The 21,123-nt window shown below is 44.2% G+C and overlaps 1 protein-coding gene across 6 annotated transcripts in view; it reads left to right on the top strand.

Annotated features, from left to right (window-relative positions):
- Osbpl3 (oxysterol binding protein like 3) overlaps nt 1-21,123 on the top strand; it is a 168,933-nt gene that overhangs the window by 15,788 nt on the left and 132,022 nt on the right. The window contains exon 1 of one of the 6 annotated variants that reach the window (XM_029535010.1): nt 19,095-19,259. The exons of the other annotated variants lie outside the window; for them this stretch is intronic. The gene's annotated coding sequence lies outside the window, so the exon portion shown is untranslated. Of the gene's footprint in view, nt 1-19,094; nt 19,260-21,123 lie in introns of those variants that run through there. 6 annotated transcript variants of the gene reach the window in all.

Here is a 21,123-nt window from a genome sequence, read left to right as displayed (position 1 = left end):
CTAGCATGAGGGAAGACTTTTCAATAAGCAGTGAAAGAGCCTGACCTTTGAGGCTGAGGGACACAGGAGCCAGAGGGATCAGTCTAACTGCTGTGGAGGCAGAAAAACTAAGTAATGGAACTTCCCATCCCTTCCTTAAGGCAACCCGAGACAGTATGATAAAGAGCAATCCCCAGTGGACTGGCTTATCAAAGCCATTAGGAACATTTGGAAGTCCCCATAAATGTCAGGAGCTGGAGGACCATAGAGGAGGGTGAGGTGGTAATGAGGGAACTAGTAATAAGGTTGGCTGTGTTTGAACCCTAGCTCACTGGGCCAGAGAGAACTCTGTTTACAGAGGAGCTAAACAAAGGTTGATCCAGAAGGGACTTCAAGGCTAGTATCAAGCTTTAATGACTGAGTCCTTTGTTGGAACAAGATCTTTATAAAGCAGGAAAGGCTTTGGCAGATCTCAGTGACTTAGAACAGCATGTGAGGAGTGGCCTCAAAGTCAAAGAGCCACCCAGAGGAGATCATTAAAAAGGTAAAGTAGTGGTAGGATTTGTGTCGAGCTGGAGTTCCTAAGAAAGTCTGATAGAAAGGCATTTGTGTGCTAAGGAGCATCTGCCTAAGGAGAAGACATCCTTGACAGAATGCAGCTGAAGCACATCAGGCCTGTCCCAGGAGTGGGTCATCCCCCAGACCAAGGAGGTGACATTTTCTTCCAGCAAAAGATAATGCTAGGGGTATAGACTGTTAGCCCAGCTAGAACTGCCCCAACGGCCAGGGATGGTGAATGGGGAGGCTAGAGACATGTATGTGTCAACCTAGGGCCACTCTGACCTAGTGAGCCAGAGGTGCAGCAAGAAAGCAGGGCCACATTTACCTTTGGCCTTGAGTAGGACTGAGCAGACTAAGTCAAATCCACTGAGTTGATCAGGTATGGAGAAATGTAGGGAGGCTCCCAGAACAGGTCATGTAAACATAACAGTTCAGAGAGAATCGCCAAGGATTACAGAGAACAAATTAAGTTAACACTTCCCATCTATGTGTATTAGTCAGGGTTCGCTAGAGTCGCAGAACGTATGGAATGCCCCTCTATATTGAGTGAATCTATTGTGATGACTTGCAGTCTGTAGTCCAACAACCCAACAATGATCAGCTGTAAATGGGAAGTCCAGGAATCTAGTAGTTGCTCTGTCCCACGAGGCTAGTTGTTCCAGCTGGTCTTCTGTAGAAATGGGTTCCAACAGACGTGCTGGCAAGTAAGTGCAAGCAAGAGTGGCAAGGACCCTCTGGCACTATGAAAGCCAGTCAGCAGGATGCAAGTTTCCAGTTCAGACCCAACGTAATTTCTCCATGTTCTAAGTCTGGTGAAGGAAGAGTGAATCTTCCTTCTTCCAAAGTCGTTATGTAGGCCTCCAACAGAATATGTAGCCCAGATTAAAGGTGTGTCCCACCCACCATGCCTGGATCTGGGACTTGCTTTGCCCCAGGCTGACCTTGAACTCAGAGATCCCCTTGTCTTAGTCTCCTGATTTTAAAGGTGTGGACTACCTTGGTTGGGCTTAAGCTTTTCATGGCTACTATGCCTCAAGATTTCCCTGCCAAGATCCAGGTTAGAAACTTGTGTCTTCAGCCTTAAGATCTGGATCACAGGTGAGCCCTCCCAATTCTGGATTATAGTTCATTCCAGATATAGTCAAGTTGACAAGCAGGAATAGCCAGTCCACTATGCTTTGTACCTGAGCTTGATCTTTGGAGGAAGCAAATGATACGAATGGATAGAACCTTTCCATGCTGTATTAGACCTCACTCGTTTCAACTCCTGGTTGGATGCCAGACCCTATTGCTGAAGACACTGTACATCCGTGCTTTGACATAGAACATGGAGGAATTAGCTGGGTCTGAACTGGAAACTTGCGTCCTGCTGACTGGCTTTCATAGTGCCAGAGGGGGCCATGCCAGCTGCAGGTGAACTGTCAACAACATTCCTGCTTGGGTATGAACTTTGTGTTCTAAAAATACTGACACACAGAATTGCATGTGCCTGCTTGTGCAATAGTGGCTTGGCTTTGTGGGTAAGACCAACACCCTTCTGATTGGATCTAAGGCCAGCTGCACAAAACAGGATTCAAGCCTTGTACTGGGAGCCAGAAAAAAACCTGTGGCTGAGGAGGTCAAAGTTTCCTCTGGGGAAGCAACTTCTGTGGGTTCTTTAGATGGATGTGATGTGCCTGACAAATTGCCTTCTAAACTTGTGTTTATGCCCATAGGCATTATCGGCCTCTCTCATAACCACTGGGGAGCTCCTGAGATCAAATGGCTGTAACTATGATGTGGGGGCCTGTTTCTTAGTCATAGGTGGATGGATGTCTAGAGTCACCACCTCCAAGGCTCAGGGATCATTGAAGAAGATGATCACAAAAAGAATGTAAGAGCTGGGGGAAGGCAGGAGTGTTGTGTAACAGTTTCCTCCCAGATTGAAACATTTCATCCTGCAGGGCTGCTGCTTGTCTCCCTCTGCTTGCTGGCCACCACAAGGTGAACAGGCTTTCTGTGCCACACACGTCCACTGTCACGATGTGGTGTGCTGCCACTGGCTTGAAGGCACATGTGCCAAGTGACTGGAAACTCTTCTTCCTTTTCAGGGGATTTTCTCATTTCTCCTCCTTCACATTAATGGAAAGCTGACGAAGGCGGTGTGCTGGCTACTTATATGTCAACCTAACACAGGGTAGACACGTTCCAGAACAAATAGCCTCATTTGAGGAGGAAATGCCCCTACCAGATAGGCCTGTGGGCAAGTCTGTGGGGAGCGTTTCCCTGATTAATGATTGATTTGGGTGGGCCCACTGAGCGAATAGCACCCCTGGACTAATGGTTCTGGGTCTATAAGAAAGCAGGCTGAGCAAGCTATGGAGCAAGTCAGTGAACAGCACCCCTCCATGTCCTCTGTGTCATGCCTCCTTCCAGATTTCTGCTTTGAGTTCTTCCCTGATTTCCTTGGATAATGGACTGTAATGTTGAGCTGTTAGCTGAATTAACCCCTGTGTCCCTAAGCTGTTTTTGCTGATAGTGTTCTGTCATGCCAGTAAGACACACTGCTACTCAGAACAATAAGATAACCCTGGGACAGGATGTGTACTAACTTTATTGAAGGGGTGAGGAATATGGCCTTGAGCATAGGTGAACGACTCTCCCCTGGGGGTGAGTAGCTGTGCCGAGCTGAGCTGTGCAGTCACACCCTTCAGCCTCATAAGACGTAGAACTCAAACTTGCTCTATAAGTGTGTAGGCCATACTCATGTTTGTGTGCTTTAATCACACTCTGTCAACACACGCAGACAAAAATCGTTTCTAATAGAAAAGTTGTGGAGAGAGTGCAGAAAGCCCTTGTCTGCCCCAACCAAGTTTTCCTTAGTAGTAACATCTTAATGTCACATGTTCCACTTATCAAACCATTGAGTGGTGCTGGCATAGTAATTCTGAATGTCCTTTTGCTGTCCTAGAGTCCCAACCAGCTTTTACTATTATGTTAAATTGTGCATCTCCCAGGCTCCTTTTGGCTGAGACAGTTTCTCAGATGTCTTTGTGTGTATTGTGATGCTCTAACTGAAAAACCTTAGGTTAATTAATTCATTCTTAATTAAAATTTTTATTTTGTCTGTATGGGTGTTTGTCTGCATATATGTCTTTTCACCATGTGTGCGATGGATGCCTTCAAAGGTCAGAAAGAGGGCACTGAACCCCATGGAGGGTGTTAAGTCTCCATGTGGGTATTGGGAATTGAACCTGGATCCTCTGGAAATCCAGCCAGTGCTTAGATATGATTCTAGACCAGGAGTGGCTCAGTTACAAAAGTGCTTGCTGCTTAAACACGAGGACCTGTATTTGGATCCCAGATATTCATGTAAAGTGTGTATGGAGTGAGACATGCCTGTATTCCTGGAGTTTCTGAGAGTCAGATTGCAGGGTTTCACTGGCCACCCAGCCCGGCAGAATCCATGAGCTCTGTGCTCAGTGAGATACGCTATCTCAAAAGTAACATGGAGGACAACCAAGGAAGGCATCTGCTATTGACCCCTGACCTCCACAAAAGAGCCGGCAAATGTGTATGTGGAGCACACAGAGATCAACTTATTTATAAAGAGGAGAAGTGTATCCTTGTACAATTTGGGAGGATGGGATACCCAGGATCTAGGTGCTGACATCTGATGTGGCTTCTTACCACACCCTCACACAGTGGTAGATTCCAGAGAATCTACTCTTGGAAATCCTTTAAATATCCATTTGGAAAGGGCTATTTTTATGATGGAACCACTCCAAAAGCCCGCCTTCCAAGCTTTGAGAGGGGTGTTGGGGTGTGTTTTATAGAGTGATTGCTTATGAGCCTGAGGAGGAAGTGGCTTTCCCATGATGCCCCGTGAAGGGCATGTGGTACCATGACCTGTGCTTGAGTTCTTGTTGCATCCCAAAGAAGTGGAGACCTGTTTTACTTCCTAATGGGTGGAGGTGGCGGATCTAGCTAAGAATCATGACTGTGTGGAAGATTTCTCTCTTCCTTTTTCCTATTTATTTATTTATCATTCATTCATTCATCCCGTTACTTAATACTTATTACACATCACTGTGAACACACAGGTGTTCATTTTCTACTTGAGGTTCTAGTCTGGGAGTACGGGGTGGGTGTACTATCTCTCAGTTGTCCCATTTTCAGCCATGAGGAACTTCATCAGCTGGCTCCCACTGCTGTAAAGTTGGTCCTGATTCATCAAGCCAACTTTACCACCCACCACCTGGATCACGACCCACAGTGACAGTCACCCATCCCATGTTAAAGAGAAGAAAAGTAGACCTCTCAAAGAAGAGGCAGCTTAACTAAAGACCATTCTCATGTAGCTAGGACTTTATCTTTGACCCTTCCTACAACTGCATATGAGCCGATGTCCCCATCAATGACCGGCTCAGCATATCACCTTCTCTCCCAGGTTGTTGTGTGAGATATTCAGATGTGAATTCCCCTGCATGTGCCCAGGGCAGGGTTGGCAGAGAAAGAGCTGCTGGTGCATTCTCTGTGGAGGCGGCTGATACAGATGTGTGCTGTCTGGCCTGAACAGGATTTTATAATGTGAACATGTTGCAAACAGACTCTGACTACTGATACAGAATCTCCTTTCCACCAAAGATGGTGAATTCAGGAGAGATGTAAATGCACACAGCAAACCCTTCTGACTTTATTCAGAGAGCCTCACAGAGCCTCACAGAGAGAGAGCCTCACAGAGCCATCAGCGCTGAATCGAGCAGGTGGACATTCAGTGTTCTCAGACCTGAAGCTGCTTGGTTTTAGGATCAGGCATAAATAACCATTATACCTGGGACACTTTCCTGTTTTAAATTTAAATTAAATTTCATATGTATTTGTGTTTTGCCTTTAAGTGCCTGGCAGAGGCCAGGAGAAGGTGTTGGGATCTGGGATCACAGATGGTTGTGCGCTACCAAGTGGGTGCTGGGAATTGAACCTTGATCCTCTGGGAGAGCCGTCACTGTTCTTAACCTCTGAACCATCTCTTCAGCCCCCGACATGTTTTTTTTTTTTTGAATGAAGAAATGATATAGCCGCCTGGAAGCTCCTTAGATTCAGAGGCTAACACAAGGCAGGCCTATTTGATACTGATTTTTCACAGTGTTCCATTTCAGAAGATTCCATTTATTTTATTTATATTTATATTTATTTATATTTATAATCAAGTGTGGGCTATCTGGCTTAAAAACTAATCCTTTAAAAGTTTTGAAGCAATAATGTCTGAGGCCATTTGTTTGCAAATGACAGACATTCATTTAGTGTCAGAACAATTTTAAAAAAGTGTTTGGTTTATGTTGCTAAGAAATTCTCAGTTGCAGCATTCAGGAGGCAGAGGCAGGCAGATCTCTGAGTCTACAGAGTGAGTTCAGGAAGGCCAGGGCTGTACAGAGAAACCATGCACAGTAAGATTGGCTTTAGAGCCTGAGCTCTGCTGTCCTGTTGGCTGTCACTGACTGTCTGTTTTCATCTGGGTTTGTCTCAGGCAGGCTTTCCCCTCTTAAGTGCCTCTTAGCAGTCCACACGGGAGCAACGGCTGCATCCATCGATATTTGTGGGCTATTGATTTGTTGCCTGGGCCATGGGTCTAATCCAAATTGCTTGCTGAGAGCAGGATTATCAGGGAGGTTACTTTCCAGGCAAGGGTCATGTGTGTCCTATAGAATTAAGGAAAGACTGTGGCGGGAGTATCAGAATGGAGGGTTGGCAGGTCACTTGTGGTTGACTTTGGCTGTGGTTGTGACAGATAACATGCTATTGACAGGAGGAATGTAACTTCAACTTTTCCCCTTTCCTTCCATAACGTGCTTAGTGTAGATCACTAGGTTAGGAACTTAAGGAAACCAAGAATTCTCAATTCAGGATTTCAAAGTACTGTAAAGTTTGGCTATTTAAATATTTTGGTTTTCCTTGTTGTTACTTCTTATGGCAAATGTCACTGCCTCTTAGTGACAGAGACAAGGTGATACCAAGGAATGTAACTAAAGCTGTAGCTGCATCTTCTTTCTGGAGCAACACCCACTTGGGGGCGCATCCACACAAAGCCAGTTTGGTCCGTTGACCAATGGGAGTTGGAAGGAGCTGGTCCGTTGACCAGTGGGATTTGGAAGGAGTCTGGTCCGTTGACCAATGGGAGTTGGAAGGAGGAGTCCTGTTAGAGTCTAAGGTTTGCCATCTCCTAGGACAGTGGGAAGTGGAGGGCCACCTCCTGGTGGTTGCTAGGACGCTCGACTTTTGTTCATTTCTCCCCCTCCTGAGTCCTGTGGGAATCCTATTCAGAAAGAATTAACACCTAGTTAGAAGAGATAAGCCTTTGGGTCTGTTCATGGCCTCAGAGCGCCCATTATTTCTATATTTCCTAGCTAAATATGAACAATCTTAATAAAAAAAAAATCTGTCTTCACTACCATTGTATTGATTTTGTGTTGTCCAATTTCTCTGTTTATTTTAAGCCCTGCTGGCCTGGTTCATAGCATCATGTCTTCTTGTTTTGTTTTTTTCTTTTTTGTTTTTTCTTTTTTTCCCTTTTTTTAATCTTCAAAATAATTGTGTCTGGGCTGTGGTCAAGATTCACAAAAACCCCTTTGATTAAATTTCTCATTCATGTATGCGGCACCCATGCCTTTGTATTTTGAGACTATTTTTAAACCCCTAACAAGGCGGAAGGCTTTGTGTTTCATTTCCCTTAGCTTCCCTCTGTTCAGACACCTGCGCTTGCCAATAATTATCACTGCCTCGGGCACATTCTTGCTTTCCCTGTTGCATGGCGCTTTAAAATAATATTGGGGGAAAGCTAGGTGTGGGGGCCTATATCTGCACTGGAAAAAATAGTTGTTTTTTTTCTTGGTAGTTCAGCAAAAGATGTTTCTAAAGAGTAAGAGCTAATTTAGTACCATTTAAAGGCTGGTATTTTCTTCTCATTACTTAATAGCCCACCTCCTTTGGACATCTTGTTTCTTTTGTTTCCTTTTTTTTTCCTTCTTAGTATTTAAAGATAGGGTTTCTTGTGTTGCCTTGTCTTCCCTGGAACTTTCACTGTAGACCAACCAGGCTGGCCTCACAGAGATCTACCAGCCTCTGCCTCCCAAATGCTGGGATTAAAGGTGTGTGTCACCATTGCCTGGCTGGTCATCTTGTTTCTTAATAAAAACAAGACTCCTGCTGTTTTTCAAAAGTTAAAAAAAAAGTCACTTTACGTGACATCCCTTGACAATGTAGTCTCTTGATCAAACCAGTATAAGTCAATTCAATTTTGCAGGTGGGTGATAGTCACCATAGTGTTGTTAAAACATCTATTCATGGGAGGCATTTCAAAGAGAACATATTCTCTTTGCTAGAGAGTTAGCCTATTTCCCGTTATTTAGGTAAACTTTTCGTTGACTGGAACATCTATGCAGAAAAGTATGAAAAACTTGCTATCTGGTTCATTGAGCTTTCACAAGCCAGATGCATCTCTGTGACCAGTTTCAAATTGAGAAGCAGAACATCACCAACGTTTCAGAAGCTCCACTCTCTGTCCTGCAGTGCTGTAAGGCTGTCTGGTCAGCCTTGCTTGGTCTTGCACCAGGGATGTAAACTGGATGCGCTGTGTGTCTGTGTGTGGATGATCTCTGTGTCTTGATATGTCTCTCTCTCTCTCTCTCTCTCTGTGTTTTGTTGTGTCTCTGTGTGTGTCACCGTGTGCCATTGCTGTTTGTTCAGTCTGGGTGCTGTTAGAATTCTATTGTCTGCTGATATGACAGTGTGCCCATCCTACGACTGACGAATGTAGGGTTTCCCCCTGGGGTGCCGTTGCTGACTCGTGTGGCCATGAGTATTCCTGAACCTTGCTTTGGTGACTACACAAGTACATACCTAGTCATAGAGTTGTTAGCCACAGGTTCGAGTATGTTCCTCTGAACAGGGTCGACTGGTGGCTGTGCTGGCGTACATCTCCTCCAGTAGCACAGAGTGTTTCTGTGGCTCAGCATGGGTGATTGCTACCGCCTGACCAGTTTCTTTTCAGCCAGTCTAGCCACTGTTTAACCGTGTCTTGTTAAGTAGCAAGAACTTGCTTTAGTAAAGAAGTTGGTGATCTTTTTGTAGACTTGCTGTGCCTTAGTACAGTGGTTTAAGAGATATTTTGATCCCAGTTACACCTTTTAGTCATTTAAGTCCCGGCCAACGTGAGGACAACAGACTCAGGTTAAGATTTGTCAGGATTTATGGAGTTTCATATGAAGTGCATTTATGGCATGCACTTCTAGACCAACGGGTCCCTAGAGCTCTGTCTGACTTTTCTCATCACTAGATTTGTAGTGTTGTTTGGGACACTTGAGAACACATATTCATGAGGGATGGAGAGATGACCCAAGTGGTTAAGGGCATTTATTGTTCTTCCCAAGGATCTGAGATCAGTTCCTAGCACCCATGTCACATGGTTCACAAATGCCTGTTAACTCCAGCTCCAGGGATCTGACACCCTCTTGGCTTTCTCATCCACCCACACACATGTGTACACATGTGGCATGTATATACACACACATGTGGCATGTATACACAATAAAGCAAATATTTTAAAAAAGAATATGTATACCGTTATGAACTCATTCTTCCCACCAATCTACCATCTCACACTAGAGTGAATATTCTGGACACAGTGGAGGATGCTTTAGGAAACAGTCTTGATCTCCAGGGAGCTTAGATGAGGATGCTGGCTTAAAGGAGGATGCTGGCGTAGATGAGGATGCTGGCTTAGATGAGAATGCTGGCTTAGATGAGGAGGATGCTGGCTTAAAGGAGGATGCTGGAGATGCTGTCAAGATGCTCAGAAGACTCGCCCTGGGGTCCAGAGGGAGGAGAGGAGACAACGGTGTTACATAACCACCTGACATGCCTGCCCACCTGTGGTGTGTTTATTTGTTGTATGTGTGGTGTACGTGTGGAGTCTGTTCTCTCCCCACCTTTCTGTGAAGTATCTGTGATGACCTTGGACTGTTAGGCTTGTGTGGTGAGTGCTTGACTCGCTGAATCATCTTACTAGACTCGATTTTGTTAATATTTAAAGAGAAACTATTTTTTCTCATGTATACATATGTGTGGTATTGTGTGTTTGTGTGTGTGTGTGTGTGTGTGTGTGCAGGCTAGAGATCCTCATTGGTTGTCTTTCTCAATCACCCCTGCAGCTCTCCTGGCTTTACCTCTGGGGTTGCAAACGGGCCACCATGCCTGCCTGGCATCTGTGACAGTGCGGAGGATCCGAACTCAGATCCTCACACTGAGCCATCTTAGTATCCCCGAGAAACTAATTTTTTTGAGATTATCACATAATTACATCATTTCTCCCTCTCTTTCCTCCCTTCAAATCGTCCCCTATACTCTTTCTTACTCCTTTTCAAATTCTCATTCTCCTTTTTCATTAGTTGTTTTTAAGTACATAAATACAACCTGCTCGGTCTATATAATGAAAACAATAGAAAATTTAAAAAAAAAAATCTCATAAGAAGAAGCAGTAAAGATACAGAGATACAACTTTCTGCTCTCCCATTGGTGGAGAGTTGGCCTTTATTCCGTTACGGGTAAATGTATGGAGCAGCCTGCGTAGGGCTGGCAGTGAGTGGGTCACGTGCTTCAAGGCTCTCTGGAGGGTAATCTGGAAATCTCTTTCTAAGTTGAAGATGTGCATCCTTCCGATGCAGCGGGTCAGCTTGGGCAAATGCACCTTCCACCTGAGCTTAACCTCTGCAGGGGCTGTGATCATACAGACCGCACATAGCTGGGTGTGGGAGGGTGGTAAGGAAACAGTGCTCTGCTCCTTTAATGGCTTCCCATAGAGCTTATAATCGCTAGAGACAGTTTCCTGTCTCATGCATATCCCTGTGGTTCAGTCCAAAAGATGTGGACAACAGCACTTCGTGTGGTACATTTGTTAGAAATTAGGGGAAATGTATGTATTTTTTTATCTGAAAGAATAGAGAGATGGCATTGGTTATCTTAATTTCTTCCTAAGAGGAGCGCTGTGGCTGGAGGACCACAGTGTCCCTTTTTAAAGCATATAACCGAATCATACCCTTCCTTGCAAAGAAGGAATGAGATTTCAGTTGCCTTTGAGTGACAGGCAAACCATTAAACGGTCACCGTTTACAACATCCACTAGAGCACGTTCTGTCTCTTGATTGCTCCACAGTAATCAGATGAAGCCACAATTTTTGCTGCTTTTCAGATAAGGAAACTCAGATCCCCCCCCCTTTTTTTTGAAAAGAAAAACACAACAATTTGCATGAAATCATTCAGTGGCTGATATTCTAATTGAGAACATTAAGTGAATTGTTCAAGAAATAACTTCATCTAGCATGTACAAATTAAAGCACCAAGAACAAAGCCCTGAGGCGCTGTTTGGGTGAAATGAACTGATAGCGAATGGTAGGAAGGGCCGGAGGTTTACTAACGAACGCTTTGCTCTGGATCGATGTCTGCTCTCCTTGTTGTCACCACGGCTCCCTCTCAGCTCATCAGCCTCCATCAGGGCTGAGTTTCACACTTATTAGCCCTGAACAGCAAACTCGGAATTCATTAAGTGGTGGTTGAAGGTGGTGATGAGCTCGTGCTTAATGCAACCTGTGGATTGGGACGGGGAGTCTGTTTAGAGCTGTCATCTTCTTCATTGCTGGGAAAGGGCTTCTTTCCCAGACCTCAGGGTGCTCTGGCGATGGCTCTTGGTTTTCACTTTTCTTTGTCAGGTCTGTCCTGTGTCAGCAAAGGCGAAGAGAAGAGAGTAATGCAACATTGATAATACTGCCTGCCTTCTTTCAGAAGCACTGAACTTATTCAGGTAGTCACTGGAACTTTCTAGAATGCTTTAATGGCAGTTCTGCTGATTCGGTGTTTGCCCTTGACAGTGCTGGCTAAAGCAGATAGAATGTAATTTATGCTAAGTTATGCTAATGAGAAGCCAAAACTGTGTATGGGGAGGGGAGGCACTCAGGACCTTACCAAGACTTTCACTGGTGGAACAGATCACAAACCAGGTAGTGAAGCTGCAACAGAACAAGGGATTTCAGCCAATAAGAGGAGCACCAGGAGGAGAAAGCGGTACTTGAAGGCTGGAAGAAGGAAGAGTCAAAAAGCTACGTTTCCCTATAAAGAAATAAAATAGTCTATCTGCAGTGAAGAATACAGTTACAGTCCTATAAGGCAACTACGTAAGTAGTTTAAGACAGATGCTAAAGTCAGAAAATGCAAGGAAAGTTCACATTGCAGGGATGGGCAAAGTATCTGAACAGTGTAGGTCTAAGGAGAGACTTGGTTTATTACATGACCACTTGTCTACGGGGTTAGGTGGGGGGCAGCCGTTGCATGTCAGTGCCTTCCTGCGGCTTTGCGGTTGTGAGGTGTGAACAAGTCGATGCTGCAGTTTTATCCTTCAGTTTTCATGTCTACATCAGATGAGCAGGTGGGGAATAAAGCCAGGGTGGAGAAGAACGGTGGAGGATTTTAGTTTAAAACTTAGCTATATTCTAGTCTGACTGGCCTGATTGCTTAGGGAGCAAAACAAGCCTGTCTGCTCTATGTGGCCCAATGGGCTGCGCCTAGAAAGAGCAGAAAAGGATCGATTAGCAGGGGGTGTGGCAGGACCAGTGATCAGCCTGGGGCAGGCTTGGCAGTGCTTCTCTCACTCAGAGAGGTTTTGCTGAAGCCTTCAGACCCAGTGCCCAGTGCTACAAAGCCGGTACCTGAGCCACTGTGGCACTCACCCTCATTTAACATCCAGATGTTGACTGTGGTTTACCCTTATCCTGCGGGGAGTCAGAAAGTGCTTTTACACGGAGGCTGCTCCTGGTCTTGATAGAAATGGACCTATTAGTGTTCTGGAATTCGAAGTGGGAATGACACTCTGATAGTCTGCAGATGGTGAAACCGGTTGGTAAGTTGGAGGCAGTTGGGAAACAGCCTGGCATCATAGCTGCACGTGCAGGGTTTTCTTTGTAGGGTCAAGAACTGGTTTGAATGAAACCTCACCGCAGTGGATGTGCTAAATGATTGTGGCTTGTTGCAGTTGGATGTTTAAAGGAGGACATCCATTCTGTAGATACTTATCTTATAGCTGTGAATTCAGTACCCTGTCCCTTGTAGCTCCTAGAAATGTAACAGGAGTATGTGACCTTCCCATTATAAACAAATTACTTAAATGTGTCTGGTCTAATGCATGCTATGGAGGATGTTAGGAAGAGACAAGAAACCTGGGAATATATAGGGACCAGGAGTTGACATGCCATTCAGTTTTACATAGGATGGTCAAAAGCCTCTCTACTAAGCATCATTTAAGCAGGGATCTGAAGCGACCAATCCCAGGTCTCAGAATTGTCTCATTATCCAGTAGAGGAAGTAAGAGTGCAGAGGCCCCGAGGCCACTCTCCAGAGAGCTGTGCTCTAGCCCAGAGCCAGGGAGAGTGACCAGAACAGAAACCACAACTGTCTTGCTGACGAACACTGTGTCCCAGTACCGCATCCCAGGACCAGAGAGTCCTCAGATGACACAGGAAAGGAAGTGCTCACTCTGATTGTGGGAAATGTCTAGTTCTTTGCCTCAGTGGTGACGATCATCAGCTGGTAAATCTGCTGCTGTGTTTAAGAATATTTTTGTACAAAAGAGTTATAACAACATGTTAGTTAAAAATAACTTATTGCAATATTCTACTTAAAAGTAACTTATTGGAAGCCTCCTATGTACTGTTAAATGCTGGCAGTTTTGCAAGGTCCACACCACATGCATTCTCTTGAGGCTTTTTGTGTGTGAGACACATTGTAGAACTTTAGGTCACATTTTCTTATCTGTTGCTGGCCATACCCTCCTTTCTGTCCTCAGATGCATCCCTTACCACCATAGCAGGGGCACTGTGTGAGGCCCTTTACCAGAGCTCAGCTGGTGCTGCTTATGTTCTTGCCAGAGACTCTTAAAAAGCATCTTTCACCCTTACAAGTCTTATTTTTAAATTATTAATTTAGAGACAGACTCTCACTTTTTGCTCTGCTAGTTTGGAACTTTCTATGTAGACCAGGCTGGTCTTGAACTCTCAAGGGCTGGAAGTGTTGGGATTTCTTGCCTTTGTAATGTTGAGAAACATTCTTTGGTCATTATGTTCCTGCTAAAGTCTTTCAGTTTTGAGATACTGAATGACATTTTTTTTTTCTTCCCTTTTTATGTGTTTTGCCTACACGTATGTCTATATACCATATGTGTGCCTGGTGCCTGCTAAGGCCAGAAGATGGTGTCAGATCTCTTGGAACTGGAGTTGTAGGTGGTTGTGAGGTGCCATGTGGATGCTGGGAATCAAATCCAGGTCCCCTGCATCTCTTACAGCTCTGTCTTGCTGTGTCATAGCATCACAGAGAACTAACTGCACATAGCAAGTCAGGGCAAGCACAGTAGGTCTGTTCTCCTTTTTTATGCTAGCCATTAGTAATAATCCTCATTAACTCCTCAAATCCCAGGTTAGCTTTCAGTAGCTGACCTTTAAAAAGCAGAAGCATGAATTTCTAGATTGTTATACTTTCTGAGTCTTAGTCCTTGGCTCTTTGTACTGTACTATTAGGTAGACTTTAAGGCGTTGAGTCTCAACCTTCCTAGTGTTGTGACTCTTTAAGACAGTTCCTCATGTTGTGTTAATCCTCAATCATAACATTATTTTTGTTGCTACTTCATAATCTGTGTTTGCCGATGCTCTTAGGAGGTCCCTGTGAAAGGGTTGAAACTCACAGATTGAGAACCAGTCACTCTCCCTGTGTTGGTTGCTGTATCAGTTAAAACACCATGACCAAAGAAACGTAAAGAAAGGTTGATTTGGGCGCATGGTTCCGTAGAAATGAATGTTCATCTTGGCCAGGAAGCATGGTAGCCAGCAGCAGGTGTGGGCAGGAGCAGGGGGCGGAGAAAGCACATCTTTTACAGCAAGTGCAAAACAGAGAGAGCACACTGTCCCATGATGTGCCTTCTGCAGCTTCTGGACGTCTCCAGATAGTGACACCAGCTGGGAACAAAGTGCTCAAAAGCCTGAATCTTTGGGGGACATTCTTTCAAATAACCACAGTTCTTTTCTCACTGCTGGGACAACATACAGGGCAGCAGCAACTTAAGGGAGGAAGGGTTTGCTCATGGTTTTGGGGGTATTTACCATGGAGAAGGAGGCATGGTGGTGGGAGTCTCCCTTGGTGACTTGCTCATGTCTGTCTAACCAAAAATCAGAGAGCATTAGCCTGGAGTCAGAGGCAGACATAACCTTCCAAGGCTTCTACCCCAACCCCTTAGTGGCTAACATATATCCCAGAGGATCCATGACTTCCTAAAATAGTTGCACCACGCTGGAGACCAACTGCTCAAACTCTGACCTTTTTTGGGGCACATTCATCCTCAAACCATAACACACCCTCTCTGGTTGGTTGGTTTGTTTGTGCTACGTGAGCCACTGGCCAACGGTACTGACTTCATATACTTGGAGCAGAGAGAGCACTTGCTTATCTAAATACTTTGCAGCTGATCTGCCCAGGCTAAGTGTGTTACTATAGTGGGTGTTTATGTGCATTCAAGGCATGTAAATGGCTCTTAGCATATTAGTAGCTCTAAAGCCTCCATCTCCATCATTACACAGGTGGTTTAGAGCTGTTTTGGTTTGATGACTTACCTTGGGATTTGATATCCTTATGGAGAAAGGATTAAAAGATAACTGTCTTTTGATGAAGGGAATGATAACTTCAAGTCTAAAGATACTTTAATTTGAGTAATAACAATAACAATGATAAACCTGAGTGTTTGGGTAGACAGATGGCTCAGCAGAACAGCATGTGGGGAATGTGTGTCACCTGAGTCACTGAGTACTTGAACAATTGTTAATTTGTTTCCCATGAAATCTGTAAGTTTTTTTTTTTTTTTTTTTTGGGGGGGGGGGATGAAGCAGAGTGGAATAAATGCTGTGAAAGTGAAGAGAGGTGTTTTATGGACGGAAACTTCATGCGGCTGAACTGAGGCTCCATTCCCACACCCCTTCTCTGAGAGTGCTCAGCACCTGAGGAACCTCCACACACCCCCACCCCCCACCCCCCACCCCCCACCCCCCTACCCCCGACAGTTCTTCTCTCTTGCCTCTCACATTGATTGACATGAAGAATATTTTCTTTGTGAGCTGTCTTGTCTCCAGCCTGGATACCTGTGCTATGCCCTAGGTCATGTCATAGAACATTTAAAGCAGTGTCAGGTGACACTGGCCATTTTTTAAATGGAGTCTCATTGTCTTGGTCTAGAGTGACTTGGTGTTTCCTTTCGTTCATCCATTCCATCTGTCTTTGTGTTTGTTCATATAACATTTATTGAGTATCTGCACTGTGTTAGGGCCTGAAATAGTCTGTGACTATACATCTTCAGCTTCCCTTTAAAGGGAGCTCCCAGAAGAGGTGATGTTGCTGAGGGGAGGAGCAAGTGGTTAGTTAACTTTTGCAAACCTCCCCCCAACCCCAGTCCCTAGCACCCTTTTGTATTCAGTGACTGTGAACTGCTTAGTCGGGATGCAAGCCCTTTGTCTCCTAATGTGCTTAATTCTCTGTTATTTTCTTCTGAGAATCTATTTGATTTTTATACTGAGAGGCATAACCAGTACTTGCTTAGTAAGTGTCTATTTAAGAGGAATAATGGACATCTTGGTCGTCATTCAGCGGGCGCTCAGTTCTTTAATGGCAGACATTTAATCTCAACTTCAGAGCAACCTTTCCTGCAGAGATGGAACTAAGAACCTGCTGGCATTATTTTCCTATAAAGTCAGAGGAAGAGTCATTCAGTTTGGAAAGATAGGCACTAACTCTTCAGGCGAGCTGACAATGGCTGCATCTCAGGAATGTTGCATCACAGATGGTTGTCTGAGCCACTGGAGTGCTGAAGGGAAAGTATTCCAGGGGTCTGATGTCTAGAAAGGCCAGAGCATTAATGGGAGGTTGGGGAGGGTTGGTGAGTTCTTATTTACAGTTTCATCTAATGGCTGCATATTGTCCTGGCCAGGGAACCCTGATGTGATCTAACCTTAGTCTTCATTATGTAGATGCAATGCACAGAGTTGAGGATGTTATAGGATTGTTCCATGAATTGCATTGCACTGGGGGAATAATTTGAGCGCTTTATGTTCTAAGGTGGCTCCCGTAAGAACAACGATCATCTACTTTCAGCTTATTCTTCAAAGATACTAAAAATAACTAGTTTGAACATGAAAACATAGGATATACTATCTGATGTTGCCAGGGTACCGCATGGATTATCCCAAGACTCGATAAGAGCTGTTGTGGCAAGTGGTTACTTGGCTAGTGGTGACTTTAGCCCTGGCTAAATCTTGAGCCACATGGACTTCATTCAGTTTCCCCAGACCAAAGGTGGCCTACTTAGGTTCTGCTAAATTTCTTAGCTCATCGGTTACTAACCTCTCAGAATAGAACTATATGTATCATTCTGGTATCTGAGTGGTTCAAGTGTCTCTGCAGGACACTAGTCCTGTCTGAGCTCCCTGTTCAATGTTTGTAGAAGTAGCCCAGAGAAGGGCCCTCCATATTTTCTCCCGGGATTCCTTTTCATTGGTTTGTGATACAGTCCACTTAGTAGCACCCAAAAGTAGTGTTGCCACCAAGGGTCCCACTGCTCCCTCCATTCTCACTGGCATCAGAATACGATGAGGCTTCAATTTAGAAGATGAAAACCCGTGAGATCTCTGGCAGCATGCACTCACTGGTGCCGCTCGGGCTGTGGGTTTCCCAACTGATCTAGAGACTGCATGGCAGGCAGCAGGCCTGTGTTTAAAGTTGGTCTCTGCCTAGTTTTGTTTGTTTAGACCAAAATTAATAGGAAGATTCTCTTGCAAACCCTGAGGGGTTATCCATACAGACATCCTCCTCTGGGGCTTTTTGTTTTTTAATCCTGGAAGTAAAGATTTTCTCTCTGAGCTCAACACTTTCTGGGCAAAACTGCAACAACAACAAACCAAAATCAAACAAACAAACAAACAAAAAACCCCAAAACATACATGTGTACTCTTAATAATGAGTGCTGACGTTGGCTTTTGTGTATCAAGTTTCGTTCCCAGCTTTCGTGATGCGTTTATATTTTATGCTGCATTCACAGTAATGGACTTACATGCATTCATGTATTTGACATTAGTGCGATTTTTGGTTTGCCTTTATTGTGCACCTTCGCTAACCGGAAGGGATACATGCAAGTTCAATATACAGTTTTTAAGTTACTATTTTATGTGTTGAGTCTTTCCCTGCGTGTTATGTTAGACATGCAGAAGAGGATGTTGGATTCTCTGCAACTGGGGTCACAGATGGTTATGAGCTACCATGTGGGTGCTGAGAATTTAACTTGGGTCCTCTGAGAGAGTATCCAATTCTCTTAACCACTGAGCTATCTCTCTGGCCCTCAGTATTCATTCTTCATTCATAATTTATTATAACTTACTTTTATGTTTTCTCAGAAACCCGAGAAGGAAACCACCCGAGAGGGAATTTATACTAGGCCATTGGAAAGCAGGTTCACATGAGATTTCGATGTTTCCATAGTCTCAGGGGTCTTCTCTGTCTTCTCCACATTCTGCCTCCTGGGGCCACAAGCATTGGAAATTGGTATTAAAAGAGGTTTGTTTTCTTTTGTTTTAAATTGGATTTTAGAACCTCAATGTCCTCTTCTGTCCCCTGTTCCCCCCCAACACACACACACACACACACACACACACACACACACACGTAAAATCTTTTCATTTGGGTTTCATAGGGAAACACTGTTGAATATTAGTGAGCAGGTGGTATTTGTGGGGGCGTGTACATACAGCTTTATTAATAAAATTCTAAGAGGACTGGGGTTGTAGCTCAGGGCAAAGCACATAACTACTGTATTCCAGGCCCTGGGTTCACTCCCCACAAACATAGAAATGTGAGTCTTATATAATATGAAGCTCAGAAGTATTTTTCAACTCAGATGCCTATGATTTTGTGACTTGACTGCTGTTAGCTTTCACATTAACTTCCTGCTGTGCTTAACCTTGCTAAGTCCAGCAGAGCAGACCTGTTTTTACTTGCTGTCTGTCTGTCCCACTGTATCATCATTGTCAGCCAAGGAATTGAATGTGTTTTCTTGCTGAACTCCCTTGTTTCTGCTTTTCCCTTTTGGGGAGCTTTACTGAGCTTGCGGTTTTTTTTTTTTTTTTTTTTTTTTCTGTCTGTCATGGATTTCTGTTGTTATAACGACTGAAATGAGTATTGATCCAAGCATTTTTGATCCTGTAGAAACTGTCTTTCACCTCTCTCTCTCATGCGTGTGATTTAAGGTGTTTTTTTGTTTTGTTTTGTTTTTTTTTGTTTTGTTTTGTTTTGTTTTGTTTTTTTGTTTCCTGGTAAAGAAGTGAGGCGTGACAAAGTTATTATCCACTTCCTTAGGAACTTTTGTGTTGGTGCTCTGTACAGTTAAAAGAGTAAATGAGTTTTATGGCCTGTTGGGAAAAGCTAATAATTTACAACAGACATTCTTTGGAAAGTAGATCTCAAATTCCAGGCAGCTGATTGGCAGGCATACCTTTGACTCCTAAGGCATGGCTTGTTAAATAGTTGACTAAGCCTGCGGCTTTGTTTTGGTTCCTTCAAGTTTGCCCTTATTTGGTTTCAAGAAATCAGAGCCCAAAGCAAGGACTTGAGTGCAGGTAGGGTTTGGTGGTGGTGGTGGTTGTTGTTGTTGTTGTTGTTGTTGTTGTTGTTGTTGCTGTTGTTGTGTTTTTCCAGACGATCCCAGGAAGGAGGGCTGAAGTGACAGGGACAAAGAAGAGCTAATGGCAAGTGTGCCATGAAGGTTGATGCTGTTGACAGTCTGCTTCTGCCCTGATTGCTCTCTCTGCTTGATGGGAGCTGGAACTTTTACAGTCATACTGTAAAATACAGTCAGCTTGTGCTCTCAGCGGCCACTTATGTCCCCATGCTTCTGGGCTGTGTTGGCTTTCTAGCTAAGTTGTCAACTCTGTCCCAGAGAAGAAATAGACCTTTCACTGCCTGCGGTGAGAGCTTTCTGCTTGGAGCCCCTCACTGTGGCTACTGCTGGAATGAGCCAGGCTGGTGAAATGAAACGAGCCATTCTGAGCGTTTATTCTCACTAACCGCCATCAGGTTGACTGTGCAGGACAGCCAACCATCTCAGCGAACCAAAACTATATGTTTTTAGGAGACTACCACTCACCTACCACTAAGAAGGGAAATATACAGCCAGACACGATTAGATAGGCTGATTTAGGAAGACATGGTAGCCGTTAACGGTGTGACACATTCTAAATTAGAAACATTAGAATGTGAAAATGTACAATTAAGAACTTATGAAACACGTCATAGGGTAGGTGATAGGACACTATGCTTGTGTGTGTGCATGTTTTATCATGGAAAGATAATGGAAATTGTTATATCATAGCGTGTAAAGCATGATTGCTCTAACGTGAAGAAACATTGATATGTTCTATGTGAATTCATAACCATATTGCTGACATGAATTCTCCATAGCATGATGGATTTGCTAACAGTCTTTACAGGTGAGACTGTACATAGTACCATGAAGCTGAGGAAGAAGCAGAGCAGCAGAGGTTGGAGAAATTACAGTTTACCAAGCTGTTTACCAAATCATTGAGAGTTTGCAGGCCAGGTCTAACCCTGGTGGCTGCTGTCCAGGTCCTTGTGTTTCTGTGCATCGGAGCAGCACACAGGTCATTAGAAGAGCCGGGTCCCTTTGATGAGCCACACAGAGGCAAACATAGTATACACAGAAAGTATTTTTCTTGGGGACAGTCCCTCATCTGCTGTTAATGCTTTTAGCATCTTCCTGCATCCTTGATGACTAAGGTAATAATTCTTAGTGAAACTGTTTTCAACATTCAAGCAGGTAGGCAAGTATTCAGGACAGATGTAGAAGTAAGATCCTGGAAAGTTATTTGCAAAAAGAAAAGATGGAGATGACCCATCCCATAGGATGGATAACACATAGTCCCTCAGGGTTGGAAGAGTCACCAAGTGCACTGTGCTTCTGCTGCCCTAGGCCACAGCTTTGACAGCAGACATCATTTTGTCTGTGAAAGGTTCTTCAATGACTCAGCTGTAGTCTGTGGATTGCTAAGAGCATCTTTCTGTTAGTAATGAATTAAGTCTGGGGCATTCATGGATGCCTGCAAGCCTCAGTCTTGCCATCTGAAGTAGGATAGGTATGATTTCTTCTCTGCAGAAGTGCATCAGACAGTCAGTTCTTCTGAAGTAGAAGAAGCTGGCGACTTCTGTTAGCAATACTTCAAATATTTGAAAATAGCAACTCTAGCTTCTCTTTCTTCTTTCTTCTTGTAAGCCTTTTTTTTTTTTTTTTCGGGGAGAGGAGTTGGGAATGGTTGTATTTTGAGACAACAACTTACTGTATAGCCCCAGCTGTCCTGGAACTCACTCCATAGACCAGACTGGTCTCAAGCTCACAGAGACCCACCTGCTTCTACCTCCCAAGTGCTGGAATTAAAGGTGTGCACCACTATATCTGGCAAGACTTTC

This window comes from Mus pahari, chromosome 2, assembly GCF_900095145.1.
Source record: "Mus pahari chromosome 2, PAHARI_EIJ_v1.1, whole genome shotgun sequence".
Classification (NCBI taxonomy): domain Eukaryota; kingdom Metazoa; phylum Chordata; class Mammalia; order Rodentia; family Muridae; genus Mus; species Mus pahari.
Note: the sequence above shows the minus strand (reverse complement) of the source record. Positions and strands in the feature narration are given on the sequence as shown.